Here is a 21442-nt window from a genome sequence, read left to right as displayed (position 1 = left end):
TCCTGGTTATCACTATCTCTTGGCTGGGCTGGTTGGGTGGGTAAAGAAAGAGGTAAAAGAGGAAGAGAAAAGAAGGGAGGTGGGTGAAAATAGAGGAAGGGCAAATTATCTTATCCCAGCCCTGGTTTGAGTCCTTACACCCATGTACTTTCTTGCCACTAGATTGGGACCCCTAACCATCTGAAAGCAAACATGGATGGAAAATCTTGGAAAATTACAGTCCATTTCGTCTATGAAAAACTTTCATCTCCCCAGATAATCATAATCAATAAAACTGCTTCTGACTTACATAAGACATGAGCTTGTAAGGCAGGAGTCTAAGGTTCTAGTGTACACCTGTTGGGCAGAGGGATGAGGCTCTAATACCTTTCACAAGTCGGGAAACAGAGGAGCTAAGTGGTATTTGCGTGAGAAAGATTTTCATAAAGGGAAGATCAATCCCCCCTCCACTGACTGAAGCGAAAATTAATTACCACAGTTGGCAGAAGATAAATGATTCCAATTTATAGAATTGTGTAATTATAGCAGCTGCAGAGTTGGAAACTGGCTGCTAACTTTGAACCTCAACCCCAACATAACATTTCGCCTCACGCTTAGTTCCACCACTCATGAGCATGTTGAAAGTTCTCTCGCTGTGTCTCCATAATTACACGTTGATTCAGAAATAATCACTGGCTCCATTGCATACATGAAACCTTATCATCATCTGGTTAGGAAAAAGTATGCTGCATCATCTTTGAAGTGTTAAAAACTCCATAGAGAAAAATTTATTAGGGGAAAGTTGACAAGACAATTAATTCTGCCGCAACATGTAGAATTAACATCACTTTTAAAAACTCTCAATAACCAAAGCCAAGTTCAAAGAAAAACAAGTATTGTATGTCAAACTGTTAACTGTTATTTTTGGATAAGGTCTAGTAAAAAGGATATGCCAATGTTTACCTTCATAAAACAACATTTATTTCTAATGATCAGTGACTGGAATCCAAGTGGTTAAAACCGAAGGAAAACTACTTGAATAGTGTTTTGTGTATTTTTTTCTCCCCAGCTTCCAACAGTAAGAAAGGCTACTGGTAATGATTCTGTGGAGAATTCTGCTCTCTTTGAAGCCAAGAGGAAAGTTTTAAATCTCATCTTAAATTTTAATCCTTTAAAATATGTTACAGATTTATAAATGTAATAATAAAATTTGGCAGAGCTCATCATGAAAGTAAGGTAATTTCTTTCAACTCCTCATTTCCAAGGGAGTTAAAAGTCTGTCACCTAAACTATCTGAGAAGCCAAACCACAAGCTGCACTATACTAATTTTAGAATGCCTTTATATTGCTCAAAGGTATTTGGAATGATCAAGCAAGATGTACAAAAGGGGCCAATAATGAAACTAGGCCAAAGAAATAAACATGGGTTTTAGAAACATTTTTTTGCCCAGAAGAAGCAAAATGGATCCATCTATTTTGGAATATTTTTCTGCACCTAAAAGTAGTTTTTTTTCTCAGTTTTTCAGGGACTTCAGGCCATCCCCTAGAAAGACTCAGAAATTTGACTGCTGAGTACCTGGAATTTATCTCTGCTTGAAATGGCTAAAAAATGGTCAGGAAAAAAAATCTAAAGTAACTATTAGTCATAGCTCCAATTCACTGACAAGTTAGCCTATGGTTAAAAAAAATACTAATAAAATGGTATTTGTTAAGCTCTTCCTATGTTCCAAGCACTAAGTGCTGGGGTAGCTGCAAAAGACTGTGAGTTGTTTGCAGGCAGGAAATGTGTCAGTTTGTTGTTGTACTCTCCCAAGTGCTTTGCACACAGTAAGCGCTCAGTAAATAGGATTGAATGAATGAATGAATCAGGTCAGGCACTGTCCTTAGACTACATAGGGCTCACATTTTACCTCTGCTTCACTCCATCTGCAAAACTGCTGAGCCCAGTAGCCACATCAATACTAATATTGTGTCAATCACTTGGGTTTATGATACAGGAGTAATGGTAAGAAGTATTAACTAGTGATCAGTATCAAACTTTTGAGAAAAGGGAAAACAGAGTCCCGTATAGCCGTGTCATTCTCAGTGCTGCTATCTGGGATTTTCTTGTTGAATTGAAAAGTATTCAATTCTTTCCACAATGAATGAATGTGGATTCTGTCCTCCAGAGAGTGGTTTGTACCTCCTTTTGCCAAGATTTTTGGCCCCATCTCCCGGCCTCAATCTGACAATAGTTGCGTTGCCTGAACATCCACACCTCACAAAGAGTTCATGTGCTCTATATGTTATCTTCCATCAGCCAATTTCTACAAATATCAATTCATGATGAATTTTGTAATTATACTTCTTTATTCAGGAAGGTCTCATTCATTGAGACCCCCCCATTAATAATAATAACTGTGGTATTCGTTAAGTGCCTACTATGTTCCAAGCACTAATACTAAACATTAGGGTAGATATAAGACAGTTAGGTCAGACACAGTCACTGTTAATGATGATGATGATGATGCGATTATTAAGCGATTACTATGTGCAAAGCACTGTTCTAAGTGTTGGGGAGGTCACAAGGTGATCAGGTTGTCCCACAGGGCCTCATAGTTTTAATCCCCATTTTACAGATGAGGTAACTGAGGCACAGAGAAGTTAAGTGACTTGCCTAAAGTCACACAGCTGACAATTGGCAGTGCCGGGATTTCTGACTCCAAAGCCTGAGCTGTTTCCACTGAGCCATTCTGCTTCTCCAAACAGCTCACAGTCTAAGGAGGAGAGAGAACAGGTATGGAATCCCCATTTTACTCACAAGGAAACTGAGGAAGAGAGAGGTTAAGTGACTTGTTCAGGATAATACAGCAGGCAAGTGGCTGAACCAGGATTAGAACCCATGTCCTCTGATTCCCAAGGGCATGTTCTTTCCACTAGGCTAGGCTGCTTTCTACGAGGCAACTAATTCAGTAATTTTAATACCCTGGACTCCTCCAAACTCCATTTTTTGTTTTCCCTTTTTCTTTAGCTGACAGAAGGAAACAGATTTGATGTGTCCCTGCCTATATTACTTCACTGATTTCCTACTATAATAATGATGGCATTTGTTTGTTAAGCACTTACTATGTGCAAAGCATTGTTCTAAGCACCTGGCGGGGGGATACAAGGTGATGAGATTGTCCCACGTGGGGCTCAAAATCTTAATCCCCATTTTACAGATGAGGTAACTGAGGCTGAGAAAACTTAAGTGACTTGCCCAAGGTCACACAGCAGACATGTGGCAGAGCCAGGATTCGAACCCATGACCCCTGACACCCAGACCCGGGCTCTTTCCACTGAGCCATGCTGCTTCTACTACAGCCCAGTGCTCTCCCTTTTTTTCTCTAATGCCAATCTACTCACTGTACCTCAATCTCATCTATTTTTGACCCCTCACCCATATTCTCCTTCTGGCCTGGAACCCCCTCCTTTCTGTTTGTTTTTTCAAATGGTATTTTTTAAGTGCTTGCTATGCTTAGTACAGTGTCTGTCACATAGTAAGTGCTTAATGAACACCATCATTATTATGCTGTTGTTGTTAATGGCATTTGTCAAGCGCTTACCATGATCCTGATATTGTACTAAGTACTGGGGTAGATACAAGCTGATCAGGTTGGACACAGTCCCTGTTCCGCATAGGGCTCACAGTCTCAATCTCCATTTTACAGATGAGGTAACTGAGGCACAGAGAAGTGAAGTGACTTGCCCAAGGTCACACAGCAGACAAGCAGTAGATCTGGGATTAGAACCCAAATACTTCTGCCTCCCAAGCCCGGGCTCCATCCACCAGGACATGCTGCTTCTTAGGTCCTTCCCCCTTCATGTACAGCAGACCACCACCACTCTGACCACATTCAAAGCCTTATTAAAATCACATCTCTTCCAAGAGACCTTCCCTGACAACCCTCATTTCCTCTATTCCCACTACCTTCTGTATCACCCGTGAACTTGGATCTGTATGCTTTAAAGCAGTTGATATTCACCTGACTCTCAAGCCCACTGCACTTATTACGCACGTAATCATAATTTATTTTAATGTCCATCTCTCCTATAGACTGTAAGCCCCTTAGGGGCAGGGAACAAACACCTCTACTAACCCTGTTGTTTTGTAGTCTCCCAAGAGCTCTGCAAACAGTAAGCACTCAGTAAATACCATAGATGCATCACCAGTAGGTAAACAAGGCCTCAGTAACCCGTGGAAGGAGGACATGGAATGTGAGAATCAGAGAGGAGAAAAGTCGATCGTTTCCTTCCAGCCCAACTTTCCTTTAAGGAAATTTGAAGAGAAATTATGAGACATTACTGAAGAGAAAGCTGCCAGGAAAGTTCTGCATCCAGAGATGCCCACAAGAGATTCCCACCCAAAGTACTTTAAAAAAATGACATTAAAGAATACTTCTGTTCAGAATTTTATCCTCCACTGCAACCGCCTATTTTCGTGGTGAATATTCCAGACCATCTTGCTTGAGGGTTGCCCTTCTACAGTTGCTATTTCTGTAGTTGCAGGGTGAGCATTTTGAACTCAGCAGGACTTTGATACTGATAAAAAGCTGCATAGCCAAATGGCAAATGTTTGGACCAGGAGACCTGGATTCTAGTCCCACCTCTGCTGTTTCCCTGCTGTGGGGGACTTGAGCAAGTCACTTAACTTCTCTGTGCCTCAATTTTCTAATCTGTAAAATGGGGATTAAAAAGACTGTTCTCCCTCTTCAACTGTGAGTCCATTGTGGAGTGGGACTCTGTCCAAACTGATTATCTTGTACCTGTCCTCGTGCTTGGCACATAGCAAGCACTTTCATTCGTTCATTTATTCTATAGTATTTATTGAGCACTTACTCTGTGCAGAGCACTGTATTAAGTATTTGGCAGAGTATAATATAACAAGAAGTAGATAAATTACCTGCCTACAAGGAGCTTGCAGTCTAGTCTTGAACAAATGCCATAATTATGATTATTGTGGTTGACACCAGGTCCCCAGTACTTGGGTACAGCAAAGAAGCAGCATGGCTCAGTGGAAAGAGCACGGGCTTTGGAGTCGGAGGTCATGGGTTCAAATCCCTGCTCCGCCAATTGGCAGCTGTGTGACTTTGGGCAAGTCACTTAACTTCTCTGTGCCTCAGTTACCTCATCTGTAAAATGGGGATTAAGACTGTGAGCCCCCCGTGAGCCAACCTGATCACCTTGTAACCTCCCCAGCGCTTAGAAAAGTGCTTTGCACATAGTAAGCACTTAATAAATGCCATCATTATTATTATTATTACCTCTAGCCTCTAATCCAATCATAAAGACAGTCTCAGCAGCAACTCAGAAACTGCATGGACTATTGGATTGAGCGTGGGCCTCGGAGTCAGAAGGCCTTGGGTTCTAATCCTGACTTCACAACTTACCTGCTGTGTGACCCTGGGCAAATCATTTAACTTCTCTGTGCCTCAGTTACCTCATCTGTAAAATGGGGATTCATAATGGGAGCCTTATGCTGGACAGGGACAGTGTCCAACCTGATTAGCTTGTATCTACCCCAGTACTTAGTACAGTGCCTGGCACATAGTAAGTGCTTAACAAACACCATTAAAAAAAAAATCTTGTGACTGTCAACAGCCCAGCACTTTTTCTGTGTACACTACCTTTCTGTAGTATCTGATGCTGGCAAAAACACAAAACGTGGCATCAGATCCCTTGATTTAAAAGAATCTAATTTTCTTTTTCAATTTTCTGAAGATCTAACCTCACATTGATACCGCTAAAGTAATGGAGATAGGCAAGAAGAGTGAGCAAAAAAACTTTGCGCATCACCAAGTTCTACAGTGTAGCTTCCCTGGTGAAGGAGAACCCTTTAATGGGAAAAAAAGGATTCTAGAATCTGAGAGCTCTTCTTGGAAAAATCCTGGGAAAATCGTGTATGCATAGTGGCTGAAAATGGTTTGCATTATACTTTGTAATTCGTTCACTGAGAAACAACTCTCGCAATCACCGTGAGTTATGATTGCTACACTGTCCTATTATCTGGTTTTACTATGTTCAAATATGCCTAAACAGGAGCGAAGCATATTTCACAATCTGCATGTAGAATGGGAAGTCAGAAATTCCTGAATTCTGACAGCAATTCCCTCTGTGGCACTAGAGAAATTGAGGTAGATAGGGTAAGTGAGCTACCCATAATAGAGTGGAGATTATACCTCTTTCCCAAAGGTATTATAAGAATTGATTAATGGGTGTACTGGTTTGTCTTGCAGTAGCAGATGAAAGATGATAAATGATTATGAGCTAAGTTGCATAATTAGGATTAATAACTTAATACCACATATGTAAACAATTTAAAAGAATTGATTATTGTAATTGATAGGAATATTTTATTATACTTTCTAGGAAATAAATGGATCTGACTACTTTTGTGAAACCCAAGTTCAGCATTCTGCATATCTCTCATAAGATTGGATGAAGTACTTGCAGCAAACAAAACATTATGAAGGGTGCAGCTTCCTGCTTTCTTTTAATATTAGGGATTCCAAAACTTCCTGGAGGAGAAAAAACAGCCCCAGTTGGCTAGTAATAAAATCTCACTTGGAAACTGCACTGTATTTACAGTATTTGTGCTCTCATTTCTTGGTCATTTGTGAAGACTTTAAAAATTAATAATTTCTAGATATCATAAATCATGTCTTTTATACTGAAATCTTGAAACCTCTTGGGAAGGATGAAATCTTAGAAATAACAAAGAAAACATTTTAGTTCACTTTTAATATTCCCAATAACCTATATATTGCATATGATGTATACATAATAGTCTGACTTCTAGGTTGCAAATTTTTTTTCTTTAGAAGAAAGGGATAAAATGATCCTACACTCACTTCCTTGGTGACCTCATTCGCTCCCACGGCTTCAACTATCATCTCTACGCTGATGACACCCAGATCAACATCTCTGCCCCTGCTCTCTCCCCCTCTCTCCAGGCTCGCATCTCATCCTGCCTTCAGGACATCTCCATCTGGATGTCTGCCCACCACCTAAAACTCAACATGTCCAAGACTGAGCTCCTTGTCTTCCCACCCAAACCCTGCCCTCTCCCTGACTTTCCCATCACTGTTGACGGCACTGCCATCCTTCCCATCTCACAAGCCCGCAATCTTGGTGTCATCCTCAACTCCGCTCTCTCATTCACCCCTCACATCCAAGCCATCACCAAAACCTGCCGGTCTCAGCTCCGCAACATTGCCAAGATCCACCCTTTCCTCTCCATCCAAACCGCTACCCTGCTCGTTCAAGCTCTCATCCTATCCCGTCTGGACTACTGCATCAGCCTCCTCTCTGATCTCCCATCCTCGTGTCTCTCCCCACTTCAATCCATACTTCATGCCGCTGCCCGGATTGTCTTTGTCCAGAAACGCTCTAGGCATGTTACTCCCCTCCTCAAAAATCTCCAGTGGCTACCAATCAATGTGCGCATCAGGCAGAAACTCCTCATCCTGGGCTTCAAGGCTCTCCATCCCCTCGCCCCCTCCTACCTCACCTTCCTTCTCTCCTTCTACAGCCCAGTCCGCACCCTCCGCTCCTCTGCCGCTAATCTCCTCAACGTGCCTCGTTCTCACCTGTCCCGCCGTCGACCCCTGGCCCACGTCATCCCCCTGGCCTGGAATGCCCTCCCTCCCAACATCCACCGAGCTAGCTCTCTTCCTCCCTTCAAGGCCCTACTGAGAGCTCATCTCCTCCAGGAGGCCTTCCCAGACTGAGCCCCCTCCTTCCTCTCCCCCTTGTCCCCCTCTCCATCCCCCCATCTTACCTCCTTCCCTTCCCCACAGCACCTGTATATATGTACATATGTTTGTACATATTTATTACTCTATTTATTTATTTATTTATTTCATTTGTACATATCTATTCGATTTATTTTATTTTGTTAATATGTTTGGTTTGGTTCTCTGTCTCCCCCTTCTAGACTGTGAGCCCACTGCTGGGTAGGGACTGTCTCTATATGTTGCCAACTTGTACTTCCCAAGCGCTTAGTACAGTGCTCTGCACACAGTAAGCGCTCAATAAATACGATTGAATGATTGATTGATCCTACTGGACAATTTAAGAGACTAGAAGATAGACCAGAAAAGACTGAATATCTTCACTTGCATAGAGTTTTGATGCCCAGACCTAAAGTTCATTGATTCTCTGGAACATATTTATTTTATCATATCAGATAGAAGGTCCAAAAATATGAAATGACTTCAGGCAGCTTGAGACACAATATGAAGTCTCATCATTTCTCACAATCATGCTTAATCAATCATATGTACTGAGTGTTTACTGTGTACAGAGCACTGTACTAAGTGCTTGGGAAATTACAACACAACACCATAACAGACACATTTCCTGCTCACAATGAGTTTACAGTCTAAAGGGAAAATCTCTACCTCCACTTATTTATCCCATCAGCACTTTAAATTTAACATGTCCAAAACTACACTACTCAACTAATCTCCTAAACCCTCTTGTCTTCCCATATTCCCTCCAGTGGATTCCCATTTCCCACTGCATCAAGCAAAAACTCCTCATGGTCAGCTTCAAGGCTCTCCTCCAATTATCCCTGTCCTATACATCAGTCCTCTTCTCCCATTACTCTCCAGCTCAGTCTATTCATCATTCCAAGCCAAACACGGTATCTCACTCTTGACTCTCCTTATCTACTCTCCAAAATAATAAATACCGTTCTTATCAAATGCAAAATTGAGCAATGTACCAATATCCAAAGACACAAAAACAAGAAGTTTGAGAAAATTATTTTTAAGAACAGGATTATATTTAATTTAACTATGGTCAAATGAGTGCCACAGAAAATGGGGATATCTGTAAAATAGGGGTTCAAATCACTATCTGTTCTCCCACCCATTTAGACTGTGAGCCCTAATAAGGGAAAGAGACTGTGTCTAACCTGATTAACTTGTATCTACCCCAGTGCTTAGAACAGTGCTTGGTACATAGTAAGCACTTAACAAATATCATCATCAGTCGTATTTATTGAGCGCTTACTATGTGCAGAGCACTGTACTAAGCGCTTGGGAAGTACAAATTGGCAACATATAGAGAGAGTCCCTACTCAACAGTGGGCTCAAATATCATAATTACAATCAATTATTATTAGAAGATGGACAGTGATTGAAACAGTTGTAGTCTAAAAGGGCTCTTGCTACATAGTTGCTTCTTCATTCATGGTACTTAGATCTCAGGTGCTTGTAAATAGGGATAATTTCATATTAATAATTTATTTAATCTGGATCTGTTAATAGCCTAGATTTCATATTCCATATCACTCGTGTCTATACATAATGGGGAAGGAGGAAGAGGATACATTTTCTAAAATATATTATAGTTTGAAAAATCCCTCTCACCATCCCAGGCCCCGTTGATCACTTTATTTATCCATGAGATCATTTATTTTTATTCCCTCCTGTAGCCTTTGCTTGTTTTTATCCATTGGTATATGATAAGCAGCCTTAAACTTTAATGGAGGAAGTACTTTTATTTTCTACTCATTCACTGAGTTCCAAATGCAAAAACTGTCACAGATTTTTATGGCGTAGTAGAATGGTGTTTGGAGCTGTGATTATGCCTGGAAGATTGGGAAAAGTCTACCTTCAGGCTATGTTATTTGCATATAAAGACCTAATGCCATTTAAATAAAAGTTAAAATCACAGCCTTCAAACACAAAAGCCTCTATTAGAACACTGCCATGGGCAAAGTGGCAAGGTTTACACTAGCTTGTTGGAAGATGGAGGAGGAAGAGACAGAGGGATAAAGGGTTTGGTCACTAAGACACACATTATTTTATTCTTGCCTCTGCATTTTTATCATGAGATTTCAGTAAATGATTCCCATCCGTCTATTTGTAAAATTCACGGTTGGCTTTGGAAAGGAAGAGATATGAACCCAGCAAATTTGAAAAACTGATATGTGTTACATGGAAGAGAGAACAGCAACTAAGATATTGTGATTAATTTGATAGACTTCCAGTAGGAAGTATTTAGTTTATCGGCACATAGTAAATGAATATTAAAATGTGCATACCCCAAGGCTAGCCATGAAACTAGATAACAGCTGTTGGTCTAAAATGTGGTTTCATTATGTAGAGATTGGAATAAGCTTGTAATTATGAATTAAAGCTAGAACTGTAAAAAAAAAATTACAAACATGTTGAGTAGGCTTGTTCTATGCCTGCCATTCAAAATCAGTTCTATGTAATAAAAGAAGAAATTGTTCACACTAACCACTTAGTAAGCATTCAAAGCAGGATCTGCAAAAACAAACCTTCTTTTGTTCACCTCAATAAAAATATAAGAGAAAATACTCGCATATAATTGTCCTGGATTTCTTGGTAAACTCTTAAGTGTATCTAACGTTAAAAATACATAAAAATGAAGCATACAGAGTGGGGAGCAATCAAATATATTACTTAACACAGCCTCTTCATTATGTGGCAAGGATAATAAAGCAAGGAATATGCAAATTAAAATACTCTTCATCATTTTAAGAAACTAAATGTAGGTTCATTTCTTTAACTACACTATTCCTTGGACATTTCTTCAATGGGCATTTGTATCAGTATGAAATGCTTCATTATTTCACAGAATATACTTTTTTTAAAAAAAGACTTTTTAATTTCCCTTCAATTATATTTTTAGTAACTGGAAGGACATGACCAGATCCATGGATTTTATGTGAAGAATCAGTAATAAAGGTTTTTTTATGGTATTTGTTAAGCGCTTGCTATGTGCAAAGCACTGTTCTAAGCGCTTGGGGGGGGATACAAGGTGATCAGGTTGTCCCACATGGGGCTCACAGTCTTAATCCCTATTTTACAGATGAGGTAATGAGGAACAGAGAAGTTAAGTGGTGTGCCCAAGGTCACACAGCTAAGTGGTGGAGCTGAGATTCGAACCCATGACCTCTGACTCCCAGCCCGTGCTCTTTCCACTGAGTCACGCTGGGAGTATTTCTCTTAGAGTCTTTGAATTCAAAATAATTACAAATTTCACCATCATTCATAGCATAGTAGGGCCAAAATAACCTCTCTCTCTCCAGTGGCAATCCGAGTTCATTTCAGGGCACCTCATATAGAACTGTAAAATTATAAACAAGATGGTAAGCTCTTTCACTAGTCTGTAAGGTCCTTGAGGACAGGGTCATTCCCTTGTCTTGTCTTATGCTGTCGAGTCATCTTCTACCCATAATGACTCTATGGACACCTCTCTCCCAGAATGCCTCAACTCCACCTGCAATTGTTCTGGTAACCTATCCATAGACTTTTCTTGGAAACAATATGGAATTGGTTTACCATTGCCTTCTTCCACGCAGTGCACTTGAGTCTCCACCCTCAACTCTCTCCCATGGTGCTGCTGCCCAGCACGGGTGAGCTTTGACTTGTAGCAGATTGCCTTCCACTCGCTAGCCACTGCCCAAGCTAGGAATGGAATGGGTAGGCCTCTGCTTGACCCTCCCTCCCGTAGCCGAGACTGGTAGAGTACTGGCAACTCTCCAGGTGTGATCCTGAGAGGGGCATTCCCTTGTAGTCTCCCAGATATTTAGTAGAGCATGCTGCACATCAGTATCAACGGCATTTATTGAGCGCTTACTGTGTGCAGAGCACTGTTCTAAGTACTTGGGAGAGTACAATACAACAGAGTTGGCAGACACATTCCCTGTCCACAAGTGTAGTTGCTTGATAAATGCAGTTGATTGACTGATTGATTCGCCACTACCACCCCCTCCAGATTCTTGTAGCCGTCATCTACCGCCCCCACACCAGCCCCACCTCCAACTTCTTTAACGATTTTGACTCCTTCCTCACCTTCCTTCTCTCCTTTTCCATGCCCACTCTGATCCTCGGAGACTTCAACATCCATATGGATATCCCTGGTGACTCCTTTGCTGCCCGCCTTCTATCTCTCCTTGATGCTGCCAAACTCTTGCTCCACCCCACCTCACCCACTCACCAACTTGGTCATACCCTCGACCTCATCATCTCCTACCGCTGCACTGTGTCCACCCTCACCAACTCTGAAATCCCTCTCTCTGACCATAATCTTCTCACCTGCCTCCTCACTCACACTCCTTTCCCCTGTAAATCCATATTACTCCCTCACAGAGAACTCTGCTGTCTTGACCCCACCCATCTTTCTGAGTGCCTCACACTCCACCTTGCCTCCCTCTCCTCTCTACCCAATCTTCATGATCAGATTACTACTCTCAACTCTACCCTTTCTACTCAGCTAGACTCACTCGCTCCCCTTTCCCTTCGCCGCTCTCGTGCCACTAACCCACAGCCCTGGATCACTGCTACTGTCCACCTCCTTTGCTCTTATGCTTGAGCTGCCGAACGCTGCTGGCGAAAGTCTAAACACCATGCCAGCCTCGTTCACTTCAAGTTTATCCTTTCCTGCCTTAACTCAGCCCTCTCCTCTGCCAGACAAAACTATTTCTCCTCCCTTATTGACACCGATGCCCATCATCCCCGTCAGCTCTTCCATACATTCAACTCCCTTCTCAGGCCCCCGGTTCCTCCCCCTCCTCCTTCCCTCACCCCCAATGATCTGGCCTCCTACTTCATTAATACAATTAAATCCATCAGGTCTGACCTCCCCAAAGTCACTCCCCCCCCTTCTCCAACCCCCCGGCTCTCAACACTCTCTGCTACTCTCCCATCCTTCCCAGCAGTATCCTCAGAGGAGCTCTCCTCCCTCCTCTCAAGTGCTACTCCAGCCACCTGTGCTTCTGACCCTATTCCCTCTCATCTCATGAAATCTCATGCTCCGTCCCTTCTCCCCTCCTTAACTTCCATCTTCAACCGCTCACTCTCCACTGGTTCTTTCCCCTCTACCTTCAAACATGCCCAAGTCTCTCCCATCCTAAAAAAACCCTCTCTTGACCCCACCTCACCTTCTAGTTACCACCCCATCTCCCTCCTACCATTCCTTTCCAAACTCCTTGAACGAGTTGTCTACACGCGCTGCCTCGAATTCCTCAACACCAACTTTCTCCTTGACCCCCTCCAGTCTGGCTTCCATCCCCTACATTCCACGGAAACTGCCCTCTCAAAGGTCACCAATGACCTAATGCTTGCCAAATCCAACGGCTCATACTCTATCCTAATCCTCCTCGACCTCTCAGCTGCCTTTGACACTGTGGACCACCCCCTTCTCCTCAACACGCTATCCAACCTTGGCTTCACAGACTCTGTCCTCTCCTGGTTCTCCTCTTATCTCTCTGGTCATTCATTCAGTCTCTTTTGCAGGCTTGTCCTCCCCCTCCCATCCTCTTACTGTGGAGGTTCCTCAAGGTTCAGTTCTTGGTCCCCTTCTGTTCTCAATCTACACTCACTCCCTTGGTGACCTCATTCACTCCCACGGGCTTCAACTATCATCTCTACGCTGATGACACCCAAATCTACATCTCTGTCCCTGCTCTCTCCCCCTCCCTCCAGGCTCGCATCTCCTCCTGCCTTCAGGACATCTCCATCTGGATGTCTGCCTGCTACCTAAAACTCAACATGTCCAAGACTGAACTCCTTGTCTTCCCTCCCAAACCCTGCCCTCTCCCTGACTTTCCCATCACTGTTGATGGCACTACCAACCTTCCTGTCTCACAGGCCCGCAAACTTGGTGTTATCCTCGACTCCGCTCTCTCGTTCACCCCTCAAATCCAAGCCGTCACCAAAACCTGCTGGTCTCAGCTCCACAACATTGCCAAGATCTGCCCTTTCCTCTCCATCCAAACCGCTACCCTGCTCGTTCAAGCTCTCATCCTATCCCGTCTGGACTACTGTATCAGCCTCCTCTCCGATCTCCCATCCTCGTGTCTCTCCCCACTTCAATCCATACTTCACGCCGCTGCCTGGATTGTCTTTGTCCAGAAATGCTCTGGGCATGTTACTCCCCTCCTCAAAAATCTCCAGTGGCTACCAATCAATCTGCGCATCAGGCAGAAACTCCTCACCCTCGGCTTCAAGGCTCTCATCACCTCATCTCATCACCTCATCACCTCGCCCCCTCCTACCTCACCTCCCTCTCTCCTTCTACAGCCCAGTCAGCACCCTCTGCTCCTCTGCCGCTAATCTCCTCACTGGGCCTCATTCTCACCTTTCCTGCCATCGACCCCCGGCCCACGTCATCCCCCGGGCCTGGAATGCCCTCCCTCTGCCCATCCGCCAAGCTAGCTCTCTTCCTCCCTTCAAGGCCCTACTGAGAGCTCACCTCCTCCAGGAGGCCTTCCCAGACTGAGCCCCCTCCTTCGTCTCCCCCTCCTCCCCCTCTCTATCTCCCTGTCTTACCTCCTTCCCTTCCCCACAGCACCTGTATATATGTATATATGTTTGTACATATTTATTACTCTATTTATTTATTTATTTTACTTGTACATATCTATTCTATTTATTTTATTTTGTTAATATGTTTGGTTTTGTTCTCTGTCTTCCCCTTCTAGACTGTGAGCCCACAGTTGGGTAGGGACCGTCTCTATATGTTGCCAACTTGTACTTCCCAAGCACTTAGTACAGTGCTCTGCACACAGTAAGCGCTCAATAAATATGATTGATTGATTGATTGATTGATTGTAGCACACACACAAGCACACACACACACACACAGAAACTCACAGTCACTCACGAGGATACACAAACCTCCTCGCTCCCTCCAACACTAAGCTGGAGTTGCAGGAGTAGTTAAGGATCAAGTGTGACTGAATGCCACCTCTCACCCACTACCTCCCTAGAAGTATCATCCCAGCTACTGGTGTAGAGCCAGAGGACAACCTTTTTTGGGGACTGATAGAGGTAGAAAATGCCACAGCACACTGTACAGTGCCTGGCACATAGTAAGCACCTAACAAATACCATTTTTTTAAAAATAAAACCTTGCTCATCTAGATAAATTTGAATTAGATTATAACTTTTTGTGGTCAGGGATCAAGTCTTCATCTAGGATAATAATGATAATAATAATAATGATGGTCTTTAAGTGCTTACTATGTACTCATCCAAGTATTTAGTCAGTACTCTATCCAATTGGTGTTCAATAAATACTACTTACTGATTGATTAAAAAATTTAGAACATTATCAATGAAAAGTCCAGGCTCATATGATTGTTACAGTAATGAAACTGCAGATAAAGAATGGAATCTGAATTCTTGTCCTATCAAGCAATTCTGGAGTTAACTGTGAAAATTTCCACAAGGGATATTTCTCTTTCACAGGAATATAAACACTGGGTAATCCACCCGCACCAGTTAGTTCTGACACGGTTCTGGTTTGAGAATTACACCAATGCTACACAGTTAGAAAATCAAATCAAATGCAAACTTAAACCTGATTTCCCTATCAAACTACTATAATCGTATTTGTCTATTTCTTCATGTGTTCTATTCCATGATGCAAAATGTAAAGCACCTCGGCTTAGATGCTGGTGGGGAAAGTTATTGGGGTTTTTTTTCTATTTGATTGCCAGAACTTAATTATATGGCAAAAGGTGGAACATCATTATTTCCCTTAGTTGTATGTAATTTTGGTTAGATAATAGCAATAATAACAACTTGAGTAATAATAATAAATAATAACATTCATCATTTACAGTGTATATAAAAGTTTAACATCTTCAAAAGTGCTTCACAAATGTTAATTAATCCACATGACTAAACAAAATTACCTGTGAGGTAGGTAAGTATTATTTTCCCCCTCGTATAGGTGAGAAAATGGTGGCAGCACAAGCAAGAGAGTAGCCTCGAGGTAGGGTTAAGATAACAGTTCAGACTCTAATAATAATGATATTTGTTAAGCTCCTACTATGTGCCAAGGAGTGCACTAGGGTAGATGCAGTATAATCATATCAGATACAATTCCTGTCCCACAAAGGGCTCACAGTCTAAAGGGAAAGGAGAATAGGTAAAGAATACCCATTTTACAGCTGAGGAGACTGAGGCCAGAGCAGTTAGTCACCCAGCATGCAAGTGGCAGAGTCGGGACTAGAACTCAGGTCTCCTGACTCCCGGTTCTGAGCTCTTTCCTCAAGGCCAAGCTGTTTCTCTGACTTGCTGCATCCAAAGCCCCATAAGGATAGTGTCAGAAACCATATTTCAGTCTGCCCTCCATCTTTTAGGGGCAATCTTTGCTAACCTGCTCACTGTTCTTCATTTTCTCTTGTCCCCTGTCCCCCCACCTGAACTGTTACCCTCTCCCCATTCAAATTTGACAGACCACAGGTCTCCTCATTTTCAAAGCCCATCTGAAATTACATCTCCTCCACCTTCCCTGATTCATTTTCAATCTCTACTAGTTATATACCCCCTACTGCTTGTTCAGTACTTCTCTTTCCACTAGGCACATAACATCCTCCTGTAGCCCTTGTGTCCATATTTATTCAATCCTATTTACTGAGAGCTCACTGTGTGCAGAGCACTGTACTAAGCACTTGGGAGAGTACAATACAACAATAAACAGACACATTCCCTGCCCACAGTGAGCTTACATATCTTACATACCCTCTTACTTAAGCAATAACTCACGTATCTAGTCCTTCTTCTGTCTTTCTCCTATCTATAAATTATCTCAGCATCTATCACCCCCTATTAAACTGTCACCTTCTTGAGGGTAGGGAATCATGTCCACTAATTCTGTTCCCAAGTTCTTAGAACACTGTTCTGCACACAATAGGTGTCCAATAAATTAATACTTTGATTGATTGACTAACTGCAACTGGGGAAATGCTGACAAAACTTTGAGGAGGACTTGCCTCATTAACTTGGTCAATGGCCAAGCCCGGATTTTTGTGTCATTCCAGGTTTTCCCTACATAATAGAAACATATTCCAAGAGAGGAAAAAAACCCCACGAGTTATCAATCACTTATACCATAGGTAAATCAGGCTTCATTGGTGGATTCAAGATCATTCTCTTGGACAGAAACCTTAAAGCACTAAGACCTGAGCTGATCTCAGCATGAAAGGTGATTTGTATTACATATTGCATTGTTGACTCTCCTTCTTAGCCACTTGTGTTATTGAAACCAAGAAAATACCTAAGAGAAGCCTTCTAAATCTGACCTCTTTTTTTCCCAGAGGGACCTTAAAGAGAACAAATGTACTGCTAATTTATTTTTGATAATGACACAGCCACTGGATAGGGAAGTGTCATATAAGCGCTCTGCACACAGTAAGTGCTTAATAAATACAATTGACTATAAAGCCAATAGGATTCGGGTCTTTAAGAGATTTAAAAAATCAATTAGCCACTTGTTAGGGGTAGGAGTCAAGCATGTTTACCCTATTGGAATGTTCCTCCCAAAAGATTGTTTGATTAAGTTTTCAGCCAAAGAATGATGGGAATTAAATTCCCCCCCAAATTACTAAATCTTAGGGAGTGTTTTACAAAATGTCATTCTTTACTTAATAAAAGGGCAAGCATCATATTTTATGGTTTTCCATTCATTCAACAGAGCTATGGTGTTTGTAATTGTGTATATAAAGTCATCAGTCTTCTAGAGCCATCTTTAGCTCAGCAAGCCCCAAAGCATCGTCCATTCTGCTCAGATCTGATCAGCATCTTTATAGTTTATCAGCCTTGGGGTTCAATTTTGTTTTGGATGCTTTTATAAATGAGCACAATCACTGGTGAATCTGTTCTTCCAGATTGCAAAGAGAAAAATCGAGAGAGGAACTTTAGTAGATTACTGTGTCATTGAGGATAAAGTACAAGCACAAATGCACCTAAAGTAGTCTCCTAGACAATTTTGTTGGGTGTACATTTTCAGTTTTATTTCAGTGAAATTAGATGATTGTCTTAGTTATTATTGTTTCTGAAGCTATATGCTGTCCCCGGGCTAGGTATATGATCAATGCACTATCCAGCAAAATCAATTTGTTCCAAAGTACTATTTATTTTCAAAAAAAAAAGGAAAACGGAAAAAGGAGTATTACATAGCAAATGTGGAAATGATTACAGGACTTTCTTCTTCTGGTCAGACTTATGATGCATTTTATTGTCCAAGAAGCAAAATTAAACAAGGAAGTTGGCTTCAAAATCCAATAGATAGTCTCAGTTATTGGTATTATTTAACACTGTCAGCCAATTAAATCAGCCATTTTTTTTATTTTACCATAAACATGGAGCAAGAGAGGGATGCTGGAAGCTGATAAAGTTTTATTTACAGTTACACACTCACCCAATTTCTCCTGAATGTTACTTTGAACATTCACCCCACTGAATTACTTGTCAGTTAGAACTAGTGGCCAAATTGACAAAGACCCTTAGAAAATTTCCATTTCCAGCATGAATTTTGCTTACCTCCAAGTCCAATGAAATAGCATTTTATTGCTCTATGATAGAAGAGAAAAAATTGGAGAAGCTAGAGAATCAAACGTTCAGGAGCCCATTTGCAATTTGGGGCCATAAGGAAGTCATTACAGTGCTAGCAAAGGGAAATTTCTTTTTGAGTTCAAGAGACTTTACTTTTCTCTCAGAAGAGTAATAACAGGTAAGTGTGAAATGAATGCTCAAGTCAGACACTCACCCATCCGTGGTAAGCATACAGAGCAATCAAACCAATTCCTAATGGTTAAATGATTTCTTACAATTCCAACTAAATACCCAAGTTTTGCTAAAAGGATGATTCTGGGTTGGGACCAGTCATTTGGATCTGAAAATCTGCACCCTAGCCCTCTGTTTCCACTCCGGTTTAGCTCCTGCCACTCAACTGTGGCTACCCCATTTTTTAGGCACTTGGCCTGAAACCGAGTTAAAATGGTGGCATGACATAGAGATGGGAACTGTCCACTCCAACCTAAGGAAAATAACCTAACAATGACCTGTTCTTAAGTGAAATCAGCATGAACATCTATGCAATTCCTCAAAGGCACTGCAGATTTCACTGCTATGTAAAATAAGGCATGCTATTTTTAATTGTTATCAATTGTTGGACTTTTAGCTTGGTCCAGACACTAGAGTTGGATTACTCTAGAGCTGGATGTCACACGGGCCCTGGAAATTTGAAATGACCACACTTCGTGTTTAGTCAATATTATCCCAATATCTCAGGACAAAATCATGCAGACATTTTAGCCAGATGTAGCCTCTAACCACATCCTTTGCTCTGAAAAACCTACTGGTCTTGATTAGCAAAATCAATCATTCAATTAATGGTATTTATTCCATTATTTATGGTATTTATTCCATTAAATAAATGTGTGAGTGTTGCCAACTTGTACTTCCCAAGTGCTTAGTACAGTGCTCTGCACACAGTAAGTGCTCAATAAATACGATTGATTGATTCATTCATTCATTCATTCATTCAATCCTATTTATTGAGAGCTTACTGCATGCAGAGTACTGTATTAAGTGCTTGGGAAATACAAGTCGGCAACATATAGAGACAGTCCCTACCCAACAACGGGCTCACACTTACCAAGTGCAGAGCACTGTACTGAATGCCTACAAAAGTGCAGTACAACCTAGTTGGTAGACTCAGTCCCTGCCCACAAAGAATTTATAGTCTATAACAAAGTAGCAGCATGGTTTAGTGGATAGAGTGCGGGTTCCAAATTCTAATACCAACTCCTTCATCCGTCTTCTGTGCGATTTTATGCAAGTCACTTCACTTCCCTGGGCCTCAGTTACCTCATCTGTAAAATGAGGATTGAGAGTGTGAGCCCCATGTGGGACAAGGACTGTGTCCAACCTGATTAATGTGTATCTACCCCAGTGCTTAGACAAGTGCTCGGCACATAGTAAGCACTTAAGAAGTACCATAATTGTTATTTTTATTAATAGAATAGCACTAGAAAACCATTTGATCATGATGGTATTGATTAAGCGCTACTAAATGCAAAACACGGCGCTAAAAGCTGAGGTATCTCAGACTTAGGCAACAGTATTCAGCACCTGCTTTCTGGTCTGCCAGGTTAATGAAAATCTTTCCCCTGGGCAGGATAGTTCATGATTTTTCCCTTTTTCAGGAATTTCATCATTCCAACATGTTGTACTAACTCTGCAAAACAGTCCATAATAACTTGCATGTTCTCTTGCACTTGAACTTCAAGAAACCATTCATCAGCACACATCAGTTCTCAGAAGATTGGCTCGAGGACTTTTGAAATTGTTTATGGCCTGTTAAGTTCAAAGAAGTTCCCTGAGAGCCTTAGGCATAGCTTAATATTATTTTTCCAGGGCCCTTGTTGTGTCCTCGAGCTTGGCTGTATAAAATAAATTGAATTAAACTGGACTTATGCCCTAAGAGTTCCCGATGGAAAGAATGTCCACTGTCACTCAATAGACTAGGTCTGACACGCACCTATAGGGAATGAGAAGCAGCATGGCCTAGTAGAAAGAGCAGGGGCCTGGAAGCCAGAGGACCTGGGTTCTAATCCGAGCTCTGCCAAACACTTGCTGTGTGCCCTTGAGCAAGTCACTTCACTTCTCTGTCCCTCAGTTTCTGTAACTGTAAAATGGGGATGAAGTACCTGTTCTCCCTCCTAGTTAGGCTGTGAGCCCCACGTGGGACAGGGACAGTGTCCAACCTAATTAACAGGTACCTACCCCAGTGCTTAGGACAAGGTTTGACACGTAGTAACAACTTAATAAATACCATTAAAAAAAAAGAGAAACGATGTGGCCTAATGGATAACATGGAAAAGACAAGGGCCTAGAAGTCAGAGGACCTGGGTACCAACCCTGGCTCTGTCATTTGTCTGCTGTGTGACCTTGGTAAAGTCACTTCACTTCTCTGTGCCACGGTTTCCTCCTCTGCCAAATGGGTATTCAAAAACGTGCTCCCTCCTACTTAGAATGTGAACATCCTGTGAGACCCGATTACCTTGTATCTACCCCAGCACTTAGTGCAGTGCTTGGTACATCATTCATTCAATCGTATTTATTGAGCACTTACTGTGTGCAGGGCACTGTACTAAGAGCTTGGGAGGTACAAGTTGGCAACATATAGAGACGGTCCCTACCCAACAACGGGCTCACAGTCTAGAAGGGGGAGACAGACAACAAAACAAAACATGTGGACAGGTGTCAAGTTGTCAGAACAAATAGAATTAAAGCTAAATGCACATCATTAACAAAATAAATAGAATAGTAAATAGGTACAAGAAAAATAAATAGAGTAATAAATCTGTACAAACATATATACAGGTGTTGTGGGGAGGGGAAGGAGTTAATAAGCGCTTAACAAAAACCACAATTATCATTATTCTCTATGCCTCAGATACCTCATCTGGGAAATGGGGATTCAATACCTGGGCTCCCTCCTACTTAGATCTGAGTCTCATGTGGGATCTAATTATCTTGTATCTACTCCAGCACTTAGTACAGTGCTCAACACATAGTAAGAGTTTAACAAATATCATTATTTTTATTATTATCATTACCACTACTATGTGCCAGGTACTGTACTAAGCACCCCAGGAGATAGAGGA

The 21442-nt window shown here is 41.8% G+C and overlaps 1 non-coding gene across 1 annotated transcript; it reads right to left on the bottom strand.

The window, feature by feature from the left end:
• Positions 1–11402: 11402 nt before the first annotated feature.
• On the bottom strand, positions 11403–11540 carry LOC119949731. The gene has a single exon (XR_005457271.1). It is a non-coding gene; the product is annotated as a small nucleolar RNA SNORA7 (small nucleolar RNA).
• Between the last annotated feature and the right edge of the window lie 9902 nt (positions 11541–21442).

Source organism: Tachyglossus aculeatus, chromosome X2 (genome assembly GCF_015852505.1).
Source record: "Tachyglossus aculeatus isolate mTacAcu1 chromosome X2, mTacAcu1.pri, whole genome shotgun sequence".
NCBI classification, from domain to species: Eukaryota; Metazoa; Chordata; class Mammalia; order Monotremata; family Tachyglossidae; genus Tachyglossus; species Tachyglossus aculeatus.
The sequence above is the reverse complement of the archived record's forward strand: the minus strand, read 5'-3'. Positions and strand labels throughout refer to the sequence as shown.